The 24,599-nt window shown below is 39.8% G+C and overlaps 2 long non-coding RNA genes and 1 pseudogene across 4 annotated transcripts in view; all 3 read left to right on the top strand.

Annotated features, from left to right (window-relative positions):
• Positions 1-24,599, top strand: part of LOC145550364 (uncharacterized) — a 59,812-nt gene that overhangs the window by 11,760 nt on the left and 23,453 nt on the right. The gene's annotated exons all lie outside the window — the stretch shown is intronic.
• LOC145550362 (uncharacterized) lies at positions 394-7,530 on the top strand (annotated as a pseudogene). Its single transcript, XR_014086264.1, has 12 exons — positions 394-962; positions 1,062-1,121; positions 1,203-1,238; positions 1,337-1,397; positions 1,484-1,590; positions 1,688-1,960; positions 2,056-2,149; positions 2,335-2,402; positions 2,485-2,727; positions 4,218-4,283; positions 4,371-4,874; positions 5,453-7,530. The product of XR_014086264.1 is annotated as an uncharacterized LOC145550362 (transcript).
• LOC145550361 (uncharacterized) lies at positions 12,056-15,443 on the top strand. Its single transcript, XR_014086263.1, has 2 exons — positions 12,056-14,358; positions 14,475-15,443. It is a non-coding gene; the product is annotated as an uncharacterized LOC145550361 (long non-coding RNA).

The following is a 24,599-nucleotide window of genomic DNA, read 5'->3' as shown; positions in this document are numbered from 1 at the left end:
TTTTTGGGTGCGTTCACCCTGCAGCCTGAAGTGATCCAATTCTGACTTTTTTGGTAATTCCGATTTTTATTTTGTTTTTGCCCGGGCCGTTCACACTACCAGTAAATGCGACCTGTATGTGTTCTGCAGAGTGAACGGGCAAACGACCTGAAAGTGTCCCGCATGTACAGTAGAGGGCGCAATAGCGTCCGCGTTCTCGGTGTTCCGCCAACCGCCATAAAAAGAAGAAGAGCTCAGTGTTTGCCGAAGTAAACATGGTTGCTAATGGTGGAGCATAACTTACATATTTGAAGTTGTCTGACCGGAGCAGCATATTAACAGCTTAATCCTCATAGTCCTCATTTACTCAGACAGTAAAAGACTTGGTTCATTTGGTTAAAATCTATTTTTTAAATTTACATATTTAAAACTCGTTAGATTTATTTCTTTAATCTCTGCTTTTTCATTATATTTTGAACCAAGTTGTAAAATGTATAGATGTTTGCAACAGTTGTGAAAAATATCTCGGTCCTGCTTACAAGCCTCAGAACTTCTAAAAACTTTTTAAAAATTATTTTAAAAATGTATTTTTACACCTCTTTTTTAATGGCCATTTATTTTGCTTCTCATTACAGCTTTTCACTTGTGCGAGACTGAGATTTGGAAGTTTTCCACTGCTGCTTGCTGAGATCCTAACCTCTGCATCACCACACCATCAGCTTAATCCATCAACATACATATAACTCTTAATCTTACACATACCTTATCTACATATTGAAATAAGTTTTTTGCACATAGTAACATTCACACATAGTCCTACAAACACTGTTTAATTTTAGATATTATTTGTAAATAATCAGCTTTTCCCCCCCAGGTGTCTTTTTTTGTTATTCTGGTCTTACAGGATGCCACGTCGAGGTCGTCGGTCCGAGTCTGCTAAGGTGAGATGGAGGAAGCTGGAGAGTGTGCCGGACGTCGCCAAGGTATATAAATTACACATCGTATTAATTTTTTTTGTCTAACAGTAGTTTTTACTGTAGTTTTGACTTTAAGCATGATCATAATTGTTTCTGTGTTGACAGCCGGGGACATCAGCGCTCACGTCTCGGGCTTGGACCACCACCGAGTCTCCGCCGAAGAAGGTATTGCTACCATTTTACTTTCATTAACTTATTGTTAGATGATAAAGTCTTTGGCTTTACTCATTCCATTTATGTCTTTAGACGTCGCGACTGCTGGAGGGTGGCCTGCCCGACCAGGTAAGTTCATGACAAGTTCAGGATAATTTATTTACAATAACCTTATCCAGTTATATTTGTGGTTAATTTAAACATTTTTTTAAATTATTTTTTTGTAGATGTCGCCTGCCGTGGTCCGCCAGGAGGATCCCCGTGCGCCATCGACCTCTCCTGGGTCACGTATGTGTATAAAATTTGTGTTGTTTTGTTGTTAAATTTTCAGAGGCATGAAAGTCTAATCTTGATAATTGCATCTCTCTAAACAGGCCGTGGGACGGGGCGTCGCCATCGGGTGGAGACGTGGCCAGCTTCCCGGGTGACCAGACGTAGCTGCAAGTTGGTTCTGCCTTCTGCCGAGGCTCTGGAGAAGAAGGTACTTTTTTTTGTCAATTTCATATGTAAATCTTGGTTTGGATGATGAAATCAATCATCAAACTTTAATGGTTTTTCTTTCTTTTTTTTTTCTTCAGTTTGCTCTTTTGGTTGGTGATTCTCATCTGCGTGCTATCGTGGATGGGTATTCTACCATGCCAAAGGGCGACTTCTCCTTAGGGTTGCTTGCATCTCCCTGGAGCCTCTGCGGAAGAGTTGCGGCTTGAGGTCCAGAATACACTTCTGCCTCGGCCCCCCGAGGTGATCTGTCTTCTGGCCCCAAGCAACAACTTGACCGCCAGCAGGACCTTCGTGGAGGCCGGACGGGACTTGCCAGGTTGTTGCATACTGTCTGCTAACTCTCTGCTAATGTAAGTATAAGTATACTGCATTTATTCATGATCAAATACATCTGAAAACTTGTCGTATGTTAATTTGGTTCTTTTATTTTGATTGAAATTGACAGGTGGTTGTTGTGGACTTTCCTCCGCGACTTGTCGTGGACCAAAGTGCGCAACATCTGCTGCGGCAGGAGTATCGCCGTGTGGCTGCTCAGAGAAGTAAGTGACGGATTCAATTTGTGTTTATACTAAAACTTCAGCAAATTAACATTTTATGGTGTTCAGGGTTCAGATGAATGAAAAATGTACTTATTTTTCCTTTCGTATCTACTTTATCTCAAATTACTACATTGTTAGTGTGACGGACATTAAGAATGACATTTGCTTTTTTTTTTCCTGTCCAGATGTTCGGTACCTGCCTGTTACTGAACATTTCCCGTTGAGCAGCCTGCACTTGTGGAGCAGGGATGGCGTAAGTTAAATAGATTTTTTTGTAATTTTAAAAATATTATTTAGGTGTACTGTATTTTATAAAATGTCTTTAACTGTTATAGGTTCACCTGAGCGACCATCCTGGGATGGAGGTCCTTGCTCAGTTGCTTCAGGCGGCGGTCTGCTCGCAACTTGAGTTAAGTGCACCGAAATCTCCAGCTCCCGTGACGTTGGCTCCTCCCCCTCCTGGGACGGCTTCCCCCCCTGCGGTGAGACGTCCCCTGCCCCGGCTGGTTGTGGTTGGCGAGGTGGCTGCTCCCCGTCGTTCGGACCCCTTCGACTGGACTGTGGTTGGTGGCCGGAAGGTACTGGATACATACTTAGTTGATTTAAGCAATGTTTTTGCATGTTTAACTCTTTAAAAGTCCATGAATGTGTATATTTGTCTTTTTAACATGTCTGTTTTGTGATGGGGTAGTAGCAAGAGTCCGCCTCCCTGAGTGTTCATTTCAACTTTTGTTTAAAGTGCTGATTAGAAACTAAATAACTGTTTTTTTTTTGTTTTTTTTATTGTGTTGAGAAGAAAAACTGGAATTCTGCTATAATAATTAAGCCATTTTTTTCCCAGAAGATCAGGTAAATCTTAAAAACCAGCATTTTGAAAATATGAAGAGGAATTAGCTTACAAACATAAAATATGAAGTGCTACATGACGTCCCTCTGTTATGTGAAATTTCACATCTTCAAAAAATAATTAGGCATATTTTAAGAAACTGGGGAAAGTTGTCCAAGTAACGACGAAAAGAGCAACTGACAAGTTGGACCAGAGTAACAGCAAAAATGGCGAGATTGTGATATTGATTGGTGTGACAGAAGTCTGTCAAACACATTTTGTAATATGTAGTTTAGTGGTTTATGAGTTGTGTAGCAATTTCCACTTGATGCCCAAGTGGAAATTGCTTCCACTTGGGCAATTTCCACTTGATGCCCAAGTGGAAATTGCTTATTTGCTGAAAAAGTAGTTTGTCCAGGGTGTTTATATTATTAAATAGAAATGAAACCATAAATATATAAAATTTATAGGAATGCATACATAACTGTTAAGTAGTTTAAATAATTTGACTAAATAAAAAATTAATAAATGAAATGACTAGAGTGCACATGAATATGTACTAATCTATAAATGAGTCGAGAAAAAAACTTAGACACTCAGAGTTGGTTATTGTACATAAAGAATTATGTGACTAATAAATGTGCAGCAGACTCCTTAGGGTTTGCTGTTGTGTGTTTTAAACTGCAAGACAAAAAGTGAAACTTGCAAAAAGAGTCTGAGGCACAGTGAAGATTGTGAAGATGATGATAACGATGATGGCATTTGTATTAGAAATCTAGAGAATCAGAGGCATAAAGGGTAAGATGAGGTCAAGACAGGCTTAGAGGCAGCTACTCAGAGATCCAAGCTGAGGAATGGCGGCGCTGCGCAGCTGTAAGGAGTTGATCACCAGGGGATGAAGAAGAGCAACTCCCCAAGCAGCTAGTAAGCAGCATCCAGTTGTGGTGAGCTCCAGGAATTAAGGTAGTAAACCTTTATGAGCTCACAATAAAAAATAAAAATGTTCCAAACTTGAAATTTATGTAACTTGTGCATGGGAAATAACAGTGTTTCCAAATGAAAAATGAATTTGTAACATTGCACCCTTAAAGTTGTGTAGTAGAAAATACCACATAAAGCAATAATATGATTTCTGTGGTGGAAGTTCAAAGGTAAAATTAAAGTTTTTTAAAATTACTATACATGTATACCCTGGATCCAGAGGGTTTGCTGCCACTGAAAATGATTTTTCAATGTTTACAGACATCGCGTGAGGTCCAGGGTGGTGATGGCTGTCCACACATCACTGGGAGGATGGTTGACCATCAGGTACGCTTTTCTTCACCTCAAAGCAAAACTTGTTGTGTCCTCAATGTACAAATGAATCTATTTTAAGCTATTTCTTTTATTTTATAGGGAGACCTGTTGGACTCTTCCATCCCCCCGAATCCTGTGTGGTTCAGCCCAGCGTTGCTGGAGGAGATGGACCGGATCGTTCCTGCGTCTGGCCGTGACGCTCCGCTACCTACATGTTCTCCGAACGGGAAGAAGGTATTTTATTCTACTTTTTTAAATAACCAAGTGATTTTGAAGTGCCACAATTGGTTTTAAAAATTATATATATATTTTTTATTAGAAGGCGAGTCCGAGGCGTCGTCCAGTTTCTGATCCCTCCAACCTGAGTCCGGTGGAGCAGCAGGTGTGACACCGTTTCAGAAAACATATAGATTTTAAGATGTATGTTCACTTTGCACCAAGTTGAGGGCTTCTGTTGATTTATAGATGGAGGGAGCGCCGAGAGAGACCACCAGCCCAACTCGTCGCGAGGCACGGAGACCGGTCCCCCCGATGGATGTCGAGGCCCCTGCCGAGTCCTCTCCCGTGCCACCAGAGGACCATGTCCGGGATGGGAGCTGCCAGGTAACTCCTTCCTACCATCTCAGTCACAATAAATGGGTGGAACATTGCGACATGTGTAAAAAGTTGGCCTACGTGGTTCTGTGTATGACAAAGGTGCAAAACATCCCGTCACTCACATGAGGAAAACAGCTACAAATGGTTGTGAATAGTGAGTTTATGTATCTAAAAAAATATACACCTTCAAGTTTTTGACTTGGTGGGCATGATGCTTCATTTTTTGTGCCTTTTAAATTTTTATTTAATCCAATTAAAAAAAAATTTGGTTTTTGTTTTTCAGATTGGCTAAGAAACTTAGCCAATGTTAGATTAATTTCTAAAGTACAGAAAAGTTTGTTTGAGATGTACAAATATGAACATATGGATTTATTTTGTAATCCGATCCGAAACTGCTGTAATGACGGTATTTACCAATATGTTACTTTATTAAAATTTTATTTCAATTAATCTATTGATCATCAGAATAATTGATTTCTAAACTGCAAAAAACTTGTTTACAACAGGCCTAATTGGTGGTGGTAGGTAGTCATTAGTTGAATATTTGTATAAATACTGAAATGTTATTTTTTTTAATGTTACAGGCTTCTGCGCTGGAACCCGGGATCAGCGGTCCACCGGTCCTGTTGGTAAGTGCTACTCATTCCCAGGCTGACAGGAGGTATGCTGCATTTTCCCGTAATCACCAGTGCACATGCATGGCACTCACATTTTTAGCTTACCACAATGAGGGGTTGCAGTTTGACACAGTGTTGCTTGACAGAGTGATTGAAAAAGGAGATGAACTTTATACCGGCGTTAAACAGCAACTGATCAGTGATGGAACATTTCGTGACAATCACTTGACTTTTGAAGAGATGCCTGACCATGTACTGACAGATGGGAACATCTATGCAGTACACACCACTGGTTTGAGAGTAGGTCATGTTTTTGCTCAGAGCGGGAGCGCACAAGGAACTCGACATTTGGGTTTGCCTCTTGCCCTGCAACTGGAATGTCTCTTGGAAAATGTCACCCATGCTTTTCTTTTGGTGACTCCTGAGTGCATTGCAGTTTTCAGGGACAGAAGCGGTCGGTTTGGAGTTTTTGATTCTCATTCAAGAAATTCAGCAGGCCTGTCCCACCCCGGTGGTACTGCAGTGATGATGACTTTCTGCAATCTGTCTGACATGGTCAACCATCTGCACAAGCTCTTTCGTGACCGCGGACCCAATGCCACCTATGAGTTTGTGCCAGTAGGTTTTGTCAGGGAAAATGACGGCTATTCTCAGGATTCTGCCTTTCAGAACATTCCACCTGGAGGCACGAAAGTAAGTCCAACTGTTTTCAAAACAGAGAGCAACTCTGAAGAGGAAATTCCTCCTTGGCTTAGGGAAGTTGCAAAGATATTAGAGGAGACAGTTCAAACCGTCCCAAATGTGTCAAAAGCACCAAAAGCTAAGAGAAGAAAGATTAGGGACAGGGTTAAAACACAACAGAGACAGAATGTAGAAAGAAAAATAAAGAAAAGTGCATATGAAAAAGACAGATATGTAACATCTCCAACATTTAAGACCAAAAAACTGCAGGCCCTGAAAAAAACATACATTCTTAAACAGGCAGAGATGAAGGATCAGATAAAAAATAGATACAGGACAGATGCATCTTTCCGGAAGAGACAAATAAATTACGTAAAGTACAGATTGATCTTTGACCACAGCTTCAGAGCCAGTAAGAAAGCCAACATGTCTGAATATATAAGGAAACGGTTCAGAAATGACCCTGTGTTTAGAAGCAGACAAAAATCATACATCAGGAATCGGTTCAGAGATAATCCTGTCTTTAGAAGCAGACAAAAAGAATACATTAGGAATCGGTTCAGAGATGATCCAGTCTTTAGAAGCCAACACAAAAAAACAATGCGTGAATATATGAAGGAAAAGTATCATAGTGAGCTTGCTTACCGGGTCAAACATAGTAAGAAATGTGCTGACAATAGAAGAGGTAGGCTATCAAAACAGGCACTTTCCAGAAATTTCACACTGCAGCATGCTTTGCGAATTAGAAGGAAGTACAAAAGAAACGTAGGCTTCCACCTCCACCTTCAAACGCCACGCCCCCTGATGAGTGACGAAATGAAAGCTGCAATACAAAACTTTTATAAGAACATTCAAAATGGACCCACATATGTTTGCACTGTGTGTCACAGAGCTCTTTTCCCCAATCAAGTGAAGCACTGTAAAAGAGATAAATATACCAAGAATATGTGTGTAGTAGCTGATTGTCTAACAGGTACGTATGTCCATGTGTGTGGATCTGCTTGCTCAACCCCATGTTCTGTACCCAAAGAGAGGATGGGGGAATGGATCTGCTACACGTGTGACAGCCATCTAAGCAGGGGAAAGATGCCATCAATTGCTGTTGCAAATAATCTTTGCTTAGCTCCTGTTCCCTCAGAGCTTGCAGAATTGAATGTTCTTGAAAGGCAATTAATTGCAAAAATTCTGCCTTTTGCAAAAATTGTTTCTTTGCCCAAGGGACAGCAAAGGGCAATACATGGAGCAGTTGTCTGTGTTCCTTCTGACATGGAAACTGTTGTAAACAGTCTTCCGAGGCCCCGTGCTGAAGCCCAGCTTTTACAGGTGAAGCTGAAGAGGAAAATCAAGTACAAAGGTTACCAATACTTTTACACGGTCAACATGAAAATGTGTTAGCTGGACTGGGCAAGCTTAAGAGAGTCATCCGGATTACAAAGACGTAAGTATAAATGAAAGTACCACATTTGAGGGTTTCCAGGAGGACCAGCCAGTTGAGGACTTGGATACGAAAGCAGAGGAGACTGAAATGGATGCAGCAGACCAGCAACCTGACCACATAGGGGCAGAGCATCAGGCACTTCGACCTGGTCTGATCTTGGACACTTGCATGCAGCCTCCTGACATAGCACAGGAAGTACTGTCTTATGGAGAGGGAATTTTTAGCATTGCGCCGGCCCAGGGGAACAAGCCCATCTCCTTCTTCAGTGTTCCAAGACTTGAAGCCAAAGCGTATCCTGTACATTTCCCCACTGGAATAAATACGTTAGATGAATCCCGCCGTGTTAAACTTTCACCGAGTATGTATTTCAACGTACGTCTCTTCTCAATAGATAGTCGGTTTGCGAAAGACCAGAGTTACCTTTTCTTTGCTCAGTTTGTTACAGAAACTAATATTGCCAATGATAGTATGTCCATTCAGACAAGGAAAGGGAAACCAAGCACCAAAGATGGAAAAAACATTTCTAGCAAAATGCTACAGGACAAAGACGAGTTGGAAAACTAATCCAGAACAAAGAGGCCACTCGCTTCATGCAGCCGTTACGAGGAACTCCTGCTTATTGGGAGAAAGGATTACGTGATTTGCACGCCATGGTGAGGCAACTTGGAAAGCCCACTTTCTTTTGCACGTTCTCTGCTGCTGAAATGAGATGGCCAGAGGTCATTGAGGCCATCAAAGGTCAACATGGAGAGCAGGTAAGTTTTTCTGAACTTGACTGGAATGCAAAGTGTGACATTCTTAGGAGCAACCCTGTCACTGTCATGCGCATGTTTGAAAAGAGAGTGGACGCACTGTTTAGAGACCTCATTCTTTCCCCTGCACATCCCATTGGAGAAGTTGAGGATTACTTTTATCGCGTGGAATTTCAGGCAAGGGGTTCACCCCATATACATGCTGTGATATGGATTAAGGACACACCTGAAATGGAAGACCCCTCATGTTGCGATGAAGTGATAAAGTTCATAGATCGTTACATATCTTGTCAGTTGCCTGATGAGACAAAGGATCCCGAGCTCCACAAAATTGTATCAGAGGTTCAAATGCACAGCAAAAGCACTCAAAATCATGCAAAAAGGTAATGTTGAATGCCGATTTGGATTCCCCAAATTACCAATGGAACGCACCAGAATCACGGTGCCTGTATTCGACTTTGATCTGGAAAATGACGACGAAAACCAAAGCTAGAAAGCAAAAGGGTAGGAGAAAGTCCAAAAATCCAGATCAAAATTCATCTCAAACCTACAAAGAGAGGCTAAAAGAAACTGAAACCAATAAGGGACTTACTGAAGGATGAGAAATCATCTTTCAGGGATTTAGAAGAGTTACTCCATGCTTGTAACATGACCAAAGTGGAGTACAATGGCCACGTTGATGCTCTGACTTCTGGAATGGTGGTAATGATGAAACGTGATCCCAAAGACAGCTGTGTTAATGGGTACAATCCTGATCTTCTGCGGGCATGGAATGCCAACATGGACATTCAGTATGTGCTTGACGAGTATAGCTGCATTGAGTACATGATGTCGTACATAGCAAAGCCAGAGCACGAAATGGCACAGTTCCTCAAGTCCGTTGTTGACGATTTAAAGACGGCCAATGTGAACCAACGCGACGAGATGAAAAAATAATGCAGGCTTATTCAAAACAGAGAGAGGTCAGTGCTCAAGAATCTGTTGCGCGCACTTGTAGCCTACCTCTAAAAAATCCTCACGCAGTGTTATTTTTCTTCAAACAGATGAAGACGGTGTGAAAATGAGCCTTCCGATGAGTAAACTCGTGAACATGTCCCCAGATGAGGAGAATGTTTGGATGACAGGATTGCCAGAAAAATATCTCAACAGACCACAAACGCTGGAATTTGAACACATGTGCCTTGCAGAATTTGCGTCAGAATACAGGGTTTTATACGGTAATCAAATTGAAGGGCCAAACGCAATTCCCCTCCTTAATGATGCAGGATACATCCAGAAAAGAACTATGGGCAAACCTGCAGTCATTAGATTTACTCGCTTTTCTGAGAAAAAAACCCCCGAAAAGTTTTACCGACGACTTCTGAAGTTGTATTTTCCACACAGAAGAGATGAGGACCTTAGAAACGAGGAACACAAAACCTACGAAGCCTTTTACAACAATGGTTCCCGAGGTAGGTATCAGGTAAAACGGTATGTGGATTTCAACCGCAAAAGGTATGAAGGGCAAGGTAAGAAAATTGACAAGATTATGGAAGAACTGAAAAAGCAAGGCCCGGTTCGTAACGCTTGGAACACTTTTGCACCCGAGGTTGAGTTGGACCGTTTGGAATGCGCTGCTGAAAGACCACCAATGGAAGAGGAAGAAGAACAAGACCCTATTCCAGATTATGAAATTAATGTCAACAGTGGAGACATGCCAAAAATTGAAGCTCCTAAATTGAGCCCTGATTTCATCAGACAAATGTACAGGAGTTTAAATGAGACTCAAGCATCTGTGTTTTACGCCATTCGCGATTGGTGCCTGAAGCGCGTCTGGGGTGACGACCCAGAACCATTCTTTTATTTCTTGACGGGAGGAGCTGGCTGTGGCAAATCTCATGTCATCAAATGTGTTTACCAGGAGGCAACCAAGCTCTTGCGCCAGCTTCCTAGACTTCTTGATATTGGTGACATGTCCAAGCCCACTGTGCTCCTCACAGCTTTTACTGGTACTGCAGCGTACAACATATCGGGGAAGACTTTACATTCCATCTTGAAACTGCCCAAGAGTTTAAAACCACCGTACAAGGGACTTGGAAATTCATTGGATGAAGTGCGGGCAGTTTTTTCTAATGTGGAAATCTTAATCATTGACGAAATCTCCATGGTCTCCAAAGACCTACTTGGTGGGGGAAACATGATTAACTTGGGCTGTTGCATAGCGGGTAACAAACGAGACTTGTCTAACAGCATACAGGCTGGTTTGGGTTTTAGGGTAATGATTATAAGAAATTTGGATGTAGAGGATGGTCTTGTAAATGGAACATTCGGCACCATTGCTGATATTGTTACCAGTACCAAAGATGGAGCGACTAGTGTAAAGTTAATTGGACTCAAACTGGATAATCCCACAGCTGGACACACAAAAAAGATTCGAGGTAAACCAGACGGCATTGTTTACATTGAAAGATTTGAGGAACAGACTAGCGTAAGGGGAGTGGTACGACGGCAATTTCCAATGAAGTTGGCTTTTGGATGTACAGCACACAAAGTGCAAGGGATGACCATGAAGTCTGCGGTAATTTCCTTGAAGCGGATTTTTGAACCCGGAATGGCATATGTGGCCCTCAGTCGCACAACTTCTCTTGAAGGACTTAAAATCATTGATTTCGATGAAGGTAAGATCTACGCTGATGAAAACATCAGAGCAGCTATGGAATCAATGAGATCAGCATCGTTCTTGCACACCAGACCACTCTTGAATTTTCAGTCGGGTCATCAGGGTCCAACTTTAACAATTGTCCACCACAATGTCGAAGGTCTTGTCTGTCACTCTGAGGACATGAAACAACATCATGAACTCATGTTGGCAGATATCTTATGCCTAACGGAGACTCATTTATTTGGATCTTCTGTTCCAGCTTCTTGCCAACTGGAGGGCTATTGTTTCTTTTCACGGAACAGACATGTCTCCTACTCAAACAGAGTCGACATTGCTACCAAAGAGGGTGGGGGAGTAGCGACTTACTGCCGGAGTCTTCTCCAACCGCAGGAACGGAGATTCTTTAACGAGGTTACAGATCTTGAGTTCAACGTTGTCAAAGTGGACTCCCCAATCACAGCCCTTATCGCGACCGTTTACAGGCCACCAAGTTATGATCTTGGAACATTTTTAAGAAATCTTCAAAACCTCTTGGATGGCCTGAATTCAATGAATATTAAGCCCACTGTTATATTAGGAGACTTTAATGAGGACCTTATTCCTCCTGGGAAAAAAGCAATCAATGAGTTGTTTAGAGCAAAAGGCTTTATTCAACTTATTACTGATCCAACCACAGAAAAACGCACTCTTCTTGATCACATTTACATCTCCCATCCAGAATACTGTATCCAGTCGGGTGTCTTGCAGACTTACTACAGTTACCACAATCCTATATATTGTGTGTTGACTTTAGTATAAGCTGCTTCTACCGGTGGCTTGCAAAAGAGTCATGTCTCTTGAAGTTTTTCATATTTTATCACATTACAACCACAAATGTAAAAATACAGTGGGGGAAACTAGTATTTAACCCTGGTGCGATCGTCACATTCTGTTTACTCCCCTTGTCCTATGGGTCAAAAAGCGGGTTAAAAAACGGGTCAAAAGAATCCCCAAAATAAAGCAACTTGAATTTGATATCCAAAATCTATTTTTGCATGATGAAACGATCTTATCAATTAAATTAAGTTTAATTCATTTTATAGTGTGTTTTTTTGGTACACAACATAAAAAGACAACCAACAGTATTAAACGTTTCTTTTTACGAACAACCAGCTGCCATAAGGTTTTTTTACACAGTAAAGGTTTATTATAATTATTTAAATGTGAAGTAATTACTTCTGAATTAACTATACTGAAAGGTGAAAAAGTCAACAATCTAACTTTTTGTCAACAGTTAATTCTTTTATATAGTTTAGGACATCAATTATGAAAATTCTTCTCTCATACAACGTCCTTCAACATTATAAGTAAATTATAAAAGAGTGAACTGTTGATAAAAAAAGATCCAAATTCTTGACTTTTTCTCTTTCATTATAATTAATCCAGAAGTAATAATTTAACATTGATCTAATTTCAATAATAAATCTTTACTGTGTAAAAGAAAACTTATGACATTTGGTTTGTGGTAAAAAGAAAAAAAGGTGTAATGCTGTTCAAAGACAATTTTACATGATAAAAAAATAATTAAACTTAATTGAATTAATAAATAACAGATTGTGTCATCATGCAAAATAGATTTTGGATTTAAAATTTTATTAATTTGTTTCATTTATGGGCTTTTGTTAGGGTGGGTCATTTTTGACCCGTAGGACAAGAGGAGTAAACGAGGAGTTACTATCGCACCAGGGTTAAGATATTTTTTCTACAGCTAAACATGCCAATGGGTCGCTTTTGATCCACAAGACAACACTGATGATTTTTCCCTGGTAGTCTTTTCTGGGGTCCTGGAAAGGAGGGTCTGTAAGGTCCTGGAGAATGCATGGGAGTTTGTCCAAACAATCTACATGTGTTTTGTGGACTTGGAGTAGGCATTTGAGAGTGTACCTCTGGGAACCTTCTGGGGGGGTTCTCTGGGAGTATGGCATCCAAGGTCTTTTGATATGGGTTGTAAGGTTTCTGTGTGACTGATACCAGAGTTTGGTCTGCATTGTTGACAGTAAGTTTGGTTAATTTCTGCTGAGAGTTGGACTCCACCAAGTAAACGAGTCTGACTCTGCTGGAAATGCACACCAGACCCGGGTACCAGTCACACAGGAACCTAACAGCCTCTAACATAGGGTCCAGTGCTCCATACTCCCAGAAGAACCCCCGCAAAGTGTTCCGCCCTGGTGACTATCCGATGGAGCCTCCTCTCCAGGACCCCCAAATAGACCTTGCCAGGGAGGCTTATTCGGATCACACCATCCGGTTCCCCCTTTTTGAAAAAAGGCACGGTAGGGTGTTCTCCGGTGACCTGTGTCTGAGTGAGGGAGCACTGAATCAAACGGTCTCACTCATCATAAGGGGGATTCAGTTTGGTCTTTCATATTACATTCCGATGAAATATATTTGTGGTTGTAATGTCTCAGTATGGAACAATTCAAGGGGTATAATTACTTTGTAAGCACTGTACATCTTAACCCTGAATTCATAACATGGGATTCTTTTTGGAGAAAATGATAAGATCTCACTTCATTTTTAATGTCACTTTATCTGACTGTTTTCTGTCATACATGTGACAATCAGAAAGCAGTGTGGATTGTTTTTCTTTATCACTGTTGCAGTGGGTTTGATATGTTTATTTATTGTACACATTATGGTGTATGCTTGTGGATTTTGCTGTAGGCTTACAAATATTCTTGTACACTTTGTGAATCTTTTCAGTACTTATTTAGTTCCATAGAAAGGAGGCTTCATAAATAGGGTTTGTATGTGCACATGAAAGTTTGAGCTTTGAGAATACGAAAGTGGCTGATCTTGAAACACTCATCGATTCTCTGTCAGAGGAGTTGTTGGAAATATTGCGCCAGGGAGAAGTAGATAAAACAATCAGCTACTACATGTATATTCTGTTCTGTTTTGAAATAAAAATAATTTTAAATAGGTCTTCAATGTGGCCCAGACTTTTCCTTATTTTTCTAATCCAGTTAGAGTACCTGTTGCCCTTCTTTGATAATTTTTTGCGAAACTCCTTTTTTATTCTTCACCATTTGCGTCATTTAATTAAAGCTCTCCTTTTTTCATCGCTCCCCAATCACACTGCACTTTTTACTGCTGCAGCCTCCTAGTGGTTACCTTCACTTCACTAGCAGAACATAAAAGTTAAACTCACATTTGTCCTGTTAGACTCCCTCTATATGGTGATAATTTGTCTGGTTTTGGTGGAGTTAACCCTTTTTCTCCCAGTTTTAGTCTGTTTTAGCAGGTTGTTTTGCAGGTAGTTTCAAGCAAAATGATCCTATGGAGGCTGCCCAAGAAGAGAGAGAGGAAACGAGACCTGGAGGTTAGGCCCATGAAATGTAGCAAATGTATCTAAATTGTAGCAACCTCAAAAGTAGTTACTTTTTTAGTTGTTGTTGATGATGCCTGTCTATTGATGGAATGACTGTGTATTTTTAGTCCAAGACACTCTCTCCTATCTCATGGACTTGGACCCTCACCCAATCTGAGGAGAAGATGGAGTTCTTGTTTCTTTAGATGTCCCAGGTGGTGCAATCTGACCAGATAAGTACATGACTAATTAAGGCTAATATATTTGCAGATTTTGTTTATTTTAACTTGAGATTGATGATGTTGTATATCTAGGTTTGATGGGAGGAATCCAGTGGGTATATATGCTCTTTTTTTCTTGGGTGATGTTTGTTATCTATGTTAATCAATCTGAAACCTTTGTTTAAACAAAGTTTCATTTTTACTTTATTCATTCATAAATCAAATAGATGTTTAAAAATTTCATGTATATTAATTTGTCTTTTTTTTGTTTGTTGTTTTTTACTACAGAGTCCGTGATGTGTCACTCCAGATTGGATCCCGAAGAACTACTTGGCCAAATAAAAGAGCTTTTGAGCTTTTGGAGCAGTTTTTTATATTGTTTCAAATAGTTTTTCATGTATGTATATATTTAAATTAGTTTCATTTGTACTGTAGAAACTGCAATATGTAAAAAAATAATAAAATAGATTGGATGTTTGAAAATAGAAGTTAATCAAATAAAGTAGCTTAAAAAGAGACATAAAACTATTTTTTATAGTTTCAAATACTTTTTCATATATGTATATGTTTATAATAGTTTCATATTTATAACAAGTGGATCATTATGGCAGAAGCCATAATGTTTCGCTTGTGAAATTAAAACTGTTGGGTCTCACCTTGACACTCAGAAAATAACCCTGAGTGCCACACGACCGGACAGGACACATGTAAAATAAAAAAAAAGATAGCAAAATATTTTTATTGCAGAGGCATCCAATTTTAAATTAAATTTGTTGTACTCTTTAAATGTTGTAATTTTTGTTCACTGTAATCTTCACCTGTAAAAAGTTTGTATAAGTCTTTAACAAAAGTTCAATATATATATTTAAACTGTGACCTGTTTGTGTGTGTTTTTTTTTGTTTTGTTCAGAAAAACTAACTGCTTCCCTGTATGTCTCATTCACAAAAGTTGAGCTGCTTTTTAGAACTACAATGACTGAAGGCCAGAACTACAACATGGCGGAACTCTTAGATACCACACATTAGGGCTGAGCTGGCATTTAGATCTACTTGCTGTTTTGGGCATTATATAGCTGGATTAAACAAACTACTGTAACACATTGAATTGGTTTAGTTAAAATGAAGTTTACTGAAAGTTTCAAAATAAAAGTCTACATATTCCTCTCACGTTAGTGCACCGCCATAGGCGGTGCAATAATATTAGCCTTTTTTATGTTATTTATTTTTTAGGATAGTGAACTGCTTTGCACAGCAAGGCAGTTAATCAACATTAGCACAATCATTAGCATTTCACTGCCTTTGACCAATGCACTAGCACTTTTACCTAAAGTTAGCTATTAGCTAATATTCTCATTAATTAGACATGTTTAGTATACTGAATGGAGCACGTAAAATGAAAAAAATGTGGTCATGTTACTCCTGCAAACATTTAGGTTAACATCAGCATATTCACTAATTTTAGCTTATGCATTAATTTTAACATAATGAATGGTACAAGTACAGCTTAGTCAACATGCTTCTGCCTCTCCACAGGTTATTGACTACGTTGCAGCTTTCTTTAGCATTAACGCAAATTTTTAGCATCATAACGCTGGCTCAAAGCCGACGGGCACACTTTGGCATGCCCCTTTAAAATTTCTGCAGGAATTTTCTAGTTAGGGGCATGCCATAGCAATGCATAAGGAGAGCAGTACTGACTTGCGAAGCAAGTCAGTACTGCCTCCATGCATTGCATGGCAGGCACCTATTGTTCTACACCCAATAGAAGGTCTCTTTATTTATTAGGGGCATGCCATAGCAATGCATAAGGAGAGCAGTACTGACTTGCGAAGCAAGTCAGTACTGCCTCCATGCATTGCATGGCAGGCACCTATTGTTCTACACCTAATAGAATGTCTCTTTATTTCTTTATTTTTCTTCCATTATGCCTCCATGCATTGCATGGCAGGCACCTATTGTTCTACACCCAATAGAATGTCTGTTTATTATTATTAGGGGCATGCCATAGCAATGCATAAGGAGAGCAGTACTGACTTGCGAAGCAAGTCAGTACTGCCTCCATGCATTGCATGGCAGGCACCTATTGTTCTACACCCAATAGAATGTCTGTTTATTATTATAACATCTTCTTCCATTACCGTTAATGCGGCTCGTACCGCTGCGTGCCCACCCACAAAAGTGGTATCAAAACGTGCGGCTCGTACCCGAGAAGGGAGCTATTACTTTTATTGGGGATCGGAGTTACGATGGCGACGTAAAAAGCGAAAAACGAGCGAAATTTCCAACTGCCGAAACGTTAGAGTGTAACTGAAACCAACTGCCGCTTTTTAGAGTGAGGAACAGAGTGGAATTTTGACCCAAAAATAATTTTGAAATCGCTCTCATGGCCGCAAAACTTGTGCTATTGGTATGAAAGTTGGTCAGGAAATAGCACCGCATGCCTGCTCCGGTAAAATGTTTTCAAAATTTCTCTAGGGCTTACGGTTTTCTGTCCAGGTGCTTCAGAGCAAAGTTATGGGACATGACCAACTGACGCTTCATCCCAGTGTTTTATATAGGTTTTTGAGTTACTACAGATGGAGGGTGAACAGAATGTTATATCTGCAGGCTGGGCAGAGTTTTCTTGGCATTATATCACTGCTTTAACCCAACCACTGTTACACATTGGATTAGTGTGGCCATTTAAAATTAAGCTTACTGAAAATTTTATAATAAAGCCTGTATATTTCTTTGCAGCCTAACTAACTCCTAACTAAAGCCTTGACATTTTTCACATCAGGTCATTACTCTTTTGGCCTTTATGTGACTGGTTTAAACAAACTACTGTAACACTATGATTTGGTGTGGTAGTTAAAATGAAGTTTACTGAAAGTTTCAAAATAAAAGTCTGCATATTCCTCACGTTAGTGCACCGCCGTAGGCGGTGCAATAATACTCAGCTTTTTTTACCTTTTTTTGCTCAGGATAGTGAACTGCCTTGCGTAGCAAGGCAGTTCATTAACATTAGCACAAACATTAGCATTTGACCCACCATTTTAGTGCACCGCCGTAGGCGGTGCAATAATATTAAAGTTTTGTTATTTATTTCTCAGGATAAATATCAATAAATATCCTGAGAAATAAATATCAGGGAAGACAAAAAGCCATCTCATACGCTTCAAAAAGTTTTTGCATCGGCCATACGGATCTTGTAGGGGAAGGGGTCGTTCAGACTGCTTTTTCATCAATTCTGACTTTGTGTTTACATCAGTCTTATTTAAAATAAGCATTCTAGCAATTTTTAGTAACTTTTTCCTGTCAGGTTAGTACATTTACATCAGTCATTCTTAAATAAGCATTTTACCCATTTTTGCTTTGGTCACTGGTTAGTATATGTACCTAAGTCTTTCTTAAATGAGCATTTTAAGCTAAGACCCTGTTCCTCCTTCTACTGTAGACAACTCCTGCAGGTAAAAAAATATTGTTACATCATATAACCCCTAAAGAACAATACTACTGATGCATTTTTGAAATAATAACTTTGTATTTAGGGAAAATTACAATTGATCACAAAAAAATTAAATTAAATCTTTAAAAAAAAAAAAGATTTAATTTAAAATTACTGAGCTCTGCACACACCATATTTCTCTCATCAGTGCAATTCCTGTGAATGACCCACAGATATGAATCACTGTACTTTCGGAGACGACAAGTAGCCTCTCATACGCTTCAAACCGTTTTCGGATCGGCCTTACGGATCTTGAATGGGAAGGGTCGTTCAGTGTGCTTGTTTTAGTGAAACTGGCTGGCTCAAACAGATAGAATTGTCTCCCCCTGTGTGTCTCTCTTACAGCTGGCACCCTGTGGCCTATTTACCATAGCAACCGAACATGGCAACAGCTCCTGGGTCAGATAGCAAACATTCTATGGTAAACATACAGTTAAAGCAGAGGGCTATTATTTAAGTGGTTTAACACAACCACTGTTAAACATTGGATTAGTGTGGCCATTTACAATGAAGCTTAATAAATTTTTCAAAATAAAAGCCTTGATCATTTTTACATACTGCAATTGCTCTACTGGTGATTTAAAACTGGTGTTACCAATTACTGTTACAGACTGGATTAGTGTAGCCATTGATCATGACGCTTACTGAAAATTTCAAAATAAAAGCTTTGGCCATTTTTACATCAAGCAATTGTTCTTTTGGGCCTTACATGACTGGTTTAAACAAACCACAGTTGCACATTGAATTAGCATAGTCATTAAAATGAAGCTAACTGAAAGTTTCAAAATAAAGCCTGCATATTCCTCTCGTGTTAGTGCACCGCCGTAGGCAGTGCAATATATTAGTGTTTTTTATGTTATTTATTTCTCAGGATAGTGATAGTGCGCAGCAAGGCAGTTTATTAGCATTAGTACAAAGTTATCATTTCACTGTCTTTGACTAGTGCACTAGCATTTTTACCTAAAGTTAGCTTTTAGCTAATTTTCTCATTAATTAGACATGTTTAGTATACTGAATGGAGTAGTAAAATTAAAACAACATGGTCCTGTTGCTCCACATGCTACTGCCAGCATTTAAGCTAACATTAGCATATTGGCAAATTTTAGCTCATGCATCAATTTTAACATAATGAATGGTACAACTACAGCTTAGTCAACATGCTTCTTCCTCTCCACAGTTAATTGACTACGTTGCAGCTTTCTTTAGCATTAATGCTAATTTTTAGCATAAAAACACTGGCTCAAAGCCGACGGGCACACTTTGGCATGCCCCTTTAAAATTTCTGCAGGAATTTTCTAGTTATTTATTATTCTTCCGTCACCGTTAATGCGGCTCGTACCGCTGCGTGCCCACCCACAAAGTGGTATCAAAACGTGTGGCTCGATCCGGCATTGGAGCTATTACTTTTATTGGGGATCGGAGTTACAACGGCGACGTAAAAAGCGAAAAACGAGCGAAATTTCCAACTGCCGAAACCTAGAGTGTAACTGAAACCAACTGCCGCTTTTTAGAGTGAGAAACAGGGTGGAATTTGACCCAAAATAATTTTGAAATCGCTCTCATGGCCGCAAAACTTGTGCTATTGGTATGAAAGTTGGTCAGGAAATAGCACCGCATGTCTGCTCCGGTAAAATGTTTTCGAAATTTCTCTAGGGTTTACGGTTTTCTGTCCAGGTGCTTCAGAGCAAAGTGACGGGACATGACCAACTGACGCTCCCCCTCAGTGTTTAATATAGGTTTTTGAAAAATTACTGAGCTCTGCACACACCATATTTCTCTCATCACTGCAATTCCTGTGAATGACCTACAGGTATGAATCACGGGACTATCAGAGACGACAAGAAGCCCTCTCATACGCTTCAAACGGTTTTCTGATCGGCATAACGGTTCCTGAACTGGAAGGGGTCGTTCAGACTGCTTTTTTCATGAAAAGTGACTGGGTGTTCTCAAAGTTGCATGAAGTGTCTCTCACACACACACAGCAGTTGGCAGAGGCTTGATCGCTATGGCAACTGCTGGTTTGGCCTACAAGGTCTCTGTAGTTCTAAACATGGTGAAACACCTTAATACAGAGGGCAGAGCAGAAGGTCAGAACTACAACATGGCGGATCATTCAGTTATTACAGAGGAGGGCTGAGCTGGAATGTAGAGCTACTTGCTGTTTTGGGCATTATATTGGTGGATTAACCAAACCACTGTTACACATTGGATTAGTGTGTCTATTTAAAATGAAGCTTACTGAAAATTTCAAAATAAAAGTCTGCCTATTCCTCTAGTGTTAGTGCACCGCCGAAGGCGGTGCAATAATATTAGCCTTTTTTATGTTATTTATTTCTCAGGATAGTGAACTGCCTTGCGCAGCAAGGCAGTTCATTGACATTAGCACAAACATTAGAATTTGAGCCCCCTTGACTATATGCTTCACACGGTTTTCGGATCACTCTAAAAGATCCTGAATAGGATGGAGATGTTTGGACTGCTTTGTTCAGATAAACTAACTGCTTCAAACCGTTAGAATCTGTTTATCCCTTTGTGTCTCACTCACACGATAGTTGAGCTGCTCTTTAGAACTACAATGACTGAAGGTCAGAACTACAACATGGCGGAACTCTCAAATAGCACATAGTGATGAGCTGGCTCTTAGATCTGCTTGCTGTATGGGGCATTATATAGCTGGATTAACCAAACCACAGTTACACATTGGATTAGTGTGTAATCCACTGTAAATAAAAAAGCTATTGTAAAGCTATTGTAAATAAAGCTTACTGAAAGTTTCAAAATAAAAGCCTTGACATTTTTCACATCAGGTCATTACTCTTTTGGCCTTTATGTGACTGGTTTAAACAAACTACTGTAACACAATGAATTGGTGTGGTAGTTAAAATGAAGTTTACTGAAAGTTTCAAAATAAAAGCCTTGGCATTTTTCACATCAGGTATTTCCTCTTTTGTGCTTTATGTGACTGGTTTAAACAAACTACAGTAACACAATGAATCGGTGTGGTAGTTAAAAAGACGCTAACTGAAAGTTTCAAAATAAAAGTCTGCATATTCCTCTCGTGTTAGTGCACCGCCGTAGGCGGTGCAATAATATAAGCTTTTTTTATGTTATTTATTTCTCAGGATAGTGAACTGCCTTGCGCAGCAAGGCAGTTCATTAACATTAGCACAAACATTAGCATTTCACTTCCGTTGACTAGTGTACTAGCACTTTTACCTAAAGTTAGCTATTAGCTAATTTTCTCATTTATTACACATGTATACTGAATGGAGCAGTAAAATTAAAACAACATGGTCCTGTTGCTCCACATGCTACTGCCAGCATTTAGGCTAACATTAGCATACTGGCTAATTTTAGCTTATGCATTAATTTTAACATAATGAATGGTACAAGTACAGCTTAGTCAACATGCTTCTGCCTCTCCACAGGTTATTGACTACGTTGCAGCTTTCTTTAGCATTAACGCAAATTTTTAACATAACGCTGGCTCAAAGCCGACGGGCACACTTTGGCATGCCCCTTTAAAATTTCTGCAGGAATTTTCTAGTTAGGGGCATGCCATAGCAATGCATAAGGAGAGCCTCCATGCATTGCATGGCAGGCACCTATTGTTCTACACCCAATAGAATGTCTCTTTATTTATTTATTTCTTTATTTTCTTCCATTACCGTTAATGCGGCTCGTACCGCTGCGTGCCCACCCACAAAAGTGGTATCAAAACGTGCGGCTCGATGCCGAGAAGGGAGCTATTACTTTTATAGGGGATCGGAGTTACGACGGCGACGTAAAAAGCGAAAAACGAGCGAAATTTCCAACTGCCGAAGCGCAGAGTGTAACTGACACCAACTGCCGTTTTTTTAGAGTGAGGAACAGGGTGGAATTTTGACCCAAAAATAATTTTGAAATCGCTCTCATGGCCGTAAAACTTGTGCTATTGATATGAAAGTTGGTCAGGAAATCGCACCGCATGTCTGCTCCGGTAAAATGTTTTCGAAATTTCTCTAGGGCTTACGGTTTTCTGTCCAGGTGCTTCAGAGCAAAGTGACGGGACATGACCAACTGACGCTCCCCCTCAGTGTTTAATATAGGTTTTTGAAAACTTACTGAGCTCACCACACACCATTTTTATCTCATCAGTGCAATTATTGTGAATGACCTACAGATATGAATCATAGGACTATCAGAGACGACAAGTAGCCCTCTCATACGCTTCAAACGGTTTTTGGATCGGCATAACGGTTCCTGAACTGGAAGGGGTCGTTCAGACTGCTTTTTTCATGAAAAGTGACTGGGTGTTCTCAAAGTTGCATGAAGTGTCTCTCACACACACACAGCAGTTGGCAGAGGCTTCATCGCTATGGCAACTGCTGGTTTGGCCTACAAGGTCTCTGTAGTTCTAAACATGGCGGAACACCTTAATACAGAGGGCAGAGCAGAAGGTCAGAACTACAACATGGCGGATCATTCAGTTATTACAGAGGAGGGCTGAGCTGGAATGTAGAGCTACTTGCTGTTTTGGGCATTATATTGGTGGATTAACCAAACCACTGTTACACATTGGATTAGTGTGTCTATTTAAAATGAAGCTTACTGAAAATTTCAAAATAAAAGCCCTGACATTTTTCACATCAGGTTATTGCTCTTTTGGGCTTTATGGGACTGGTTTAAACAAACCAGAGTTGCACATTGAAATAGCGTGGTCATTAAAATGAAGCTTACTGAAACTATCAAAATAAAAGCCTGCATACTCCTCTCACGTCAGTGCACCGCCGAAGGCGGTGCAATAATATGTAGTTTTTTTAAACCTTATATAGCTGGACTGTTACACATTGGATTAATGTGGCCATAAATCCAATGTGAAACAAAAATGAAGCTTACTGAAAGTTTCAAATAAAAGTCTGCATAATTCTCTCGTGTTAGTGCACCGCCGTAGGCGGTGCAATAATATTAGCTTTTTTTATGTTAGTTATTTCTTAGGATAGTGAACTGCCTTGCGCAGCAAGGCAGTTCATTAGCATTTGTACAAAAGTTTGCATTTCACTGTCTTTGACTAGTACACTAGCACTTTTACCTAAAGTTAGCTTTTAGCTAATTTTCTCATTAATTAGACATGTTTAGTATACTGAATGGAGTAGTAAAATTAAAACAACATGTTCCTGTTGCTCCACATGCTACTGCCAGCATTTAAGCTAACATTAGCATATTGGCTAATTTTAGCTTATGCATCAATTTTAACATAATGAATGGTACAAGTACAGCTTAGTAAACATGCTTCTGCCTCTACACAGGTTATTGACTACGTTGCAGCTTTCTTTAGCATTAATGCTAATTTTTAGCATCATAACGCTGCGTCAAAGCCGACGGGCACACTTTGGCATGCCCCTTTAAAATTTCTGCAGGAATTTTCTAGTTATTATTATTATAACATCTTCTTCCATTACCGTTAATGCGGCTCGTACCGCTGCGTGCCCACCCACAAAAGTGGTATCAAAACGTGCGGCTCGATGCCGAGAAGGGAGCTATTACTTTTATTGGGGATCGGAGTTACGACGGCGACGTAAAAAGCGAAAAACGAGCGAAATTTCCAACTGCCGAAACCTAGAGGGTAACTGACACCAACTGCCGCTTTTTTAGAGTGAGGAACAGGGTGGAATTTTGACCCAAAAATAATTTTGAAATCGCTCTCATGGCCGCAAAACTTGTGCTATTGGTATGAAAGTTGGTCAGGAGATAGCACCGCATGTCTGCTCCGGTAAAATGTTTTCGAAATTTCTCTAGGGCTTACGGTTTTCTGTCCAGGTGCTTCAGAGCAAAGTGATGGGACATGACCAACTGACGCTCCTCCTCAGTGTTTAATATAGGTTTTTGAAAAAGTTCTCAGCTCAGTGCACACCATAGCAAAGCAAGGCAGCACATTTCCATCAGTCTTTCTTAAAATGAGCATTTTAGCTATTTTTTCTCTCAGGTTAGTGGACTGCCTTGCGAAGCAAGGCAGTACATTTACCTCAGTCTTTCTTAAAAATAAGCATTTTAGCTATTTTTGTTTTGGTCTCAGGTTAATGGACTGCCTTGCGAAGCAAGGCAGTAAATTTACCTCTTTTTTTTTTCAAATGAGCATTTTAGTTATTTTTTTCTCTGAGGTTAGTGGACTGCCTTGCGAAGCAAGGCAGTACATTTACCTCAGTCTTTCTTAAAAATAAGCATTTTAGCTATTTTTGTTTTGGTCTCAGGTTAATGTACTGCCTTGCGAAGCAAGGCAGTACATTTACATCAATCTTTCTTAAAATGAGAATTTTTGCTATTTTTGCTATCAATGCACACAGACCACTGAAGTGGACACTAATGCATCATAAAATACAACATCAATCACTTGCCAACACCTGCAAATGCAAGAATTTTTTTTTTAATCCAATATTGCTGACAGACAAAAAAGCATGCTGATTGGTTCTTTCTTCTGCTGAAGACAACTCCTGCAGGTAAAAAAAATATTGTTACATCAGATAACCCCTAAAGAACTACACTACTGATGCATTTTTGAAATAACA

The sequence above is a fragment of the Poecilia reticulata genome, unplaced genomic scaffold, assembly GCF_904066995.2.
Source record: "Poecilia reticulata unplaced genomic scaffold, P_reticulata-male-v2 Scaffold_36, whole genome shotgun sequence".
NCBI lineage: Eukaryota > Metazoa > Chordata > Actinopteri > Cyprinodontiformes > Poeciliidae > Poecilia > Poecilia reticulata.
The sequence above is the reverse complement of the archived record's forward strand: the minus strand, read 5'-3'. Positions and strand labels throughout refer to the sequence as shown.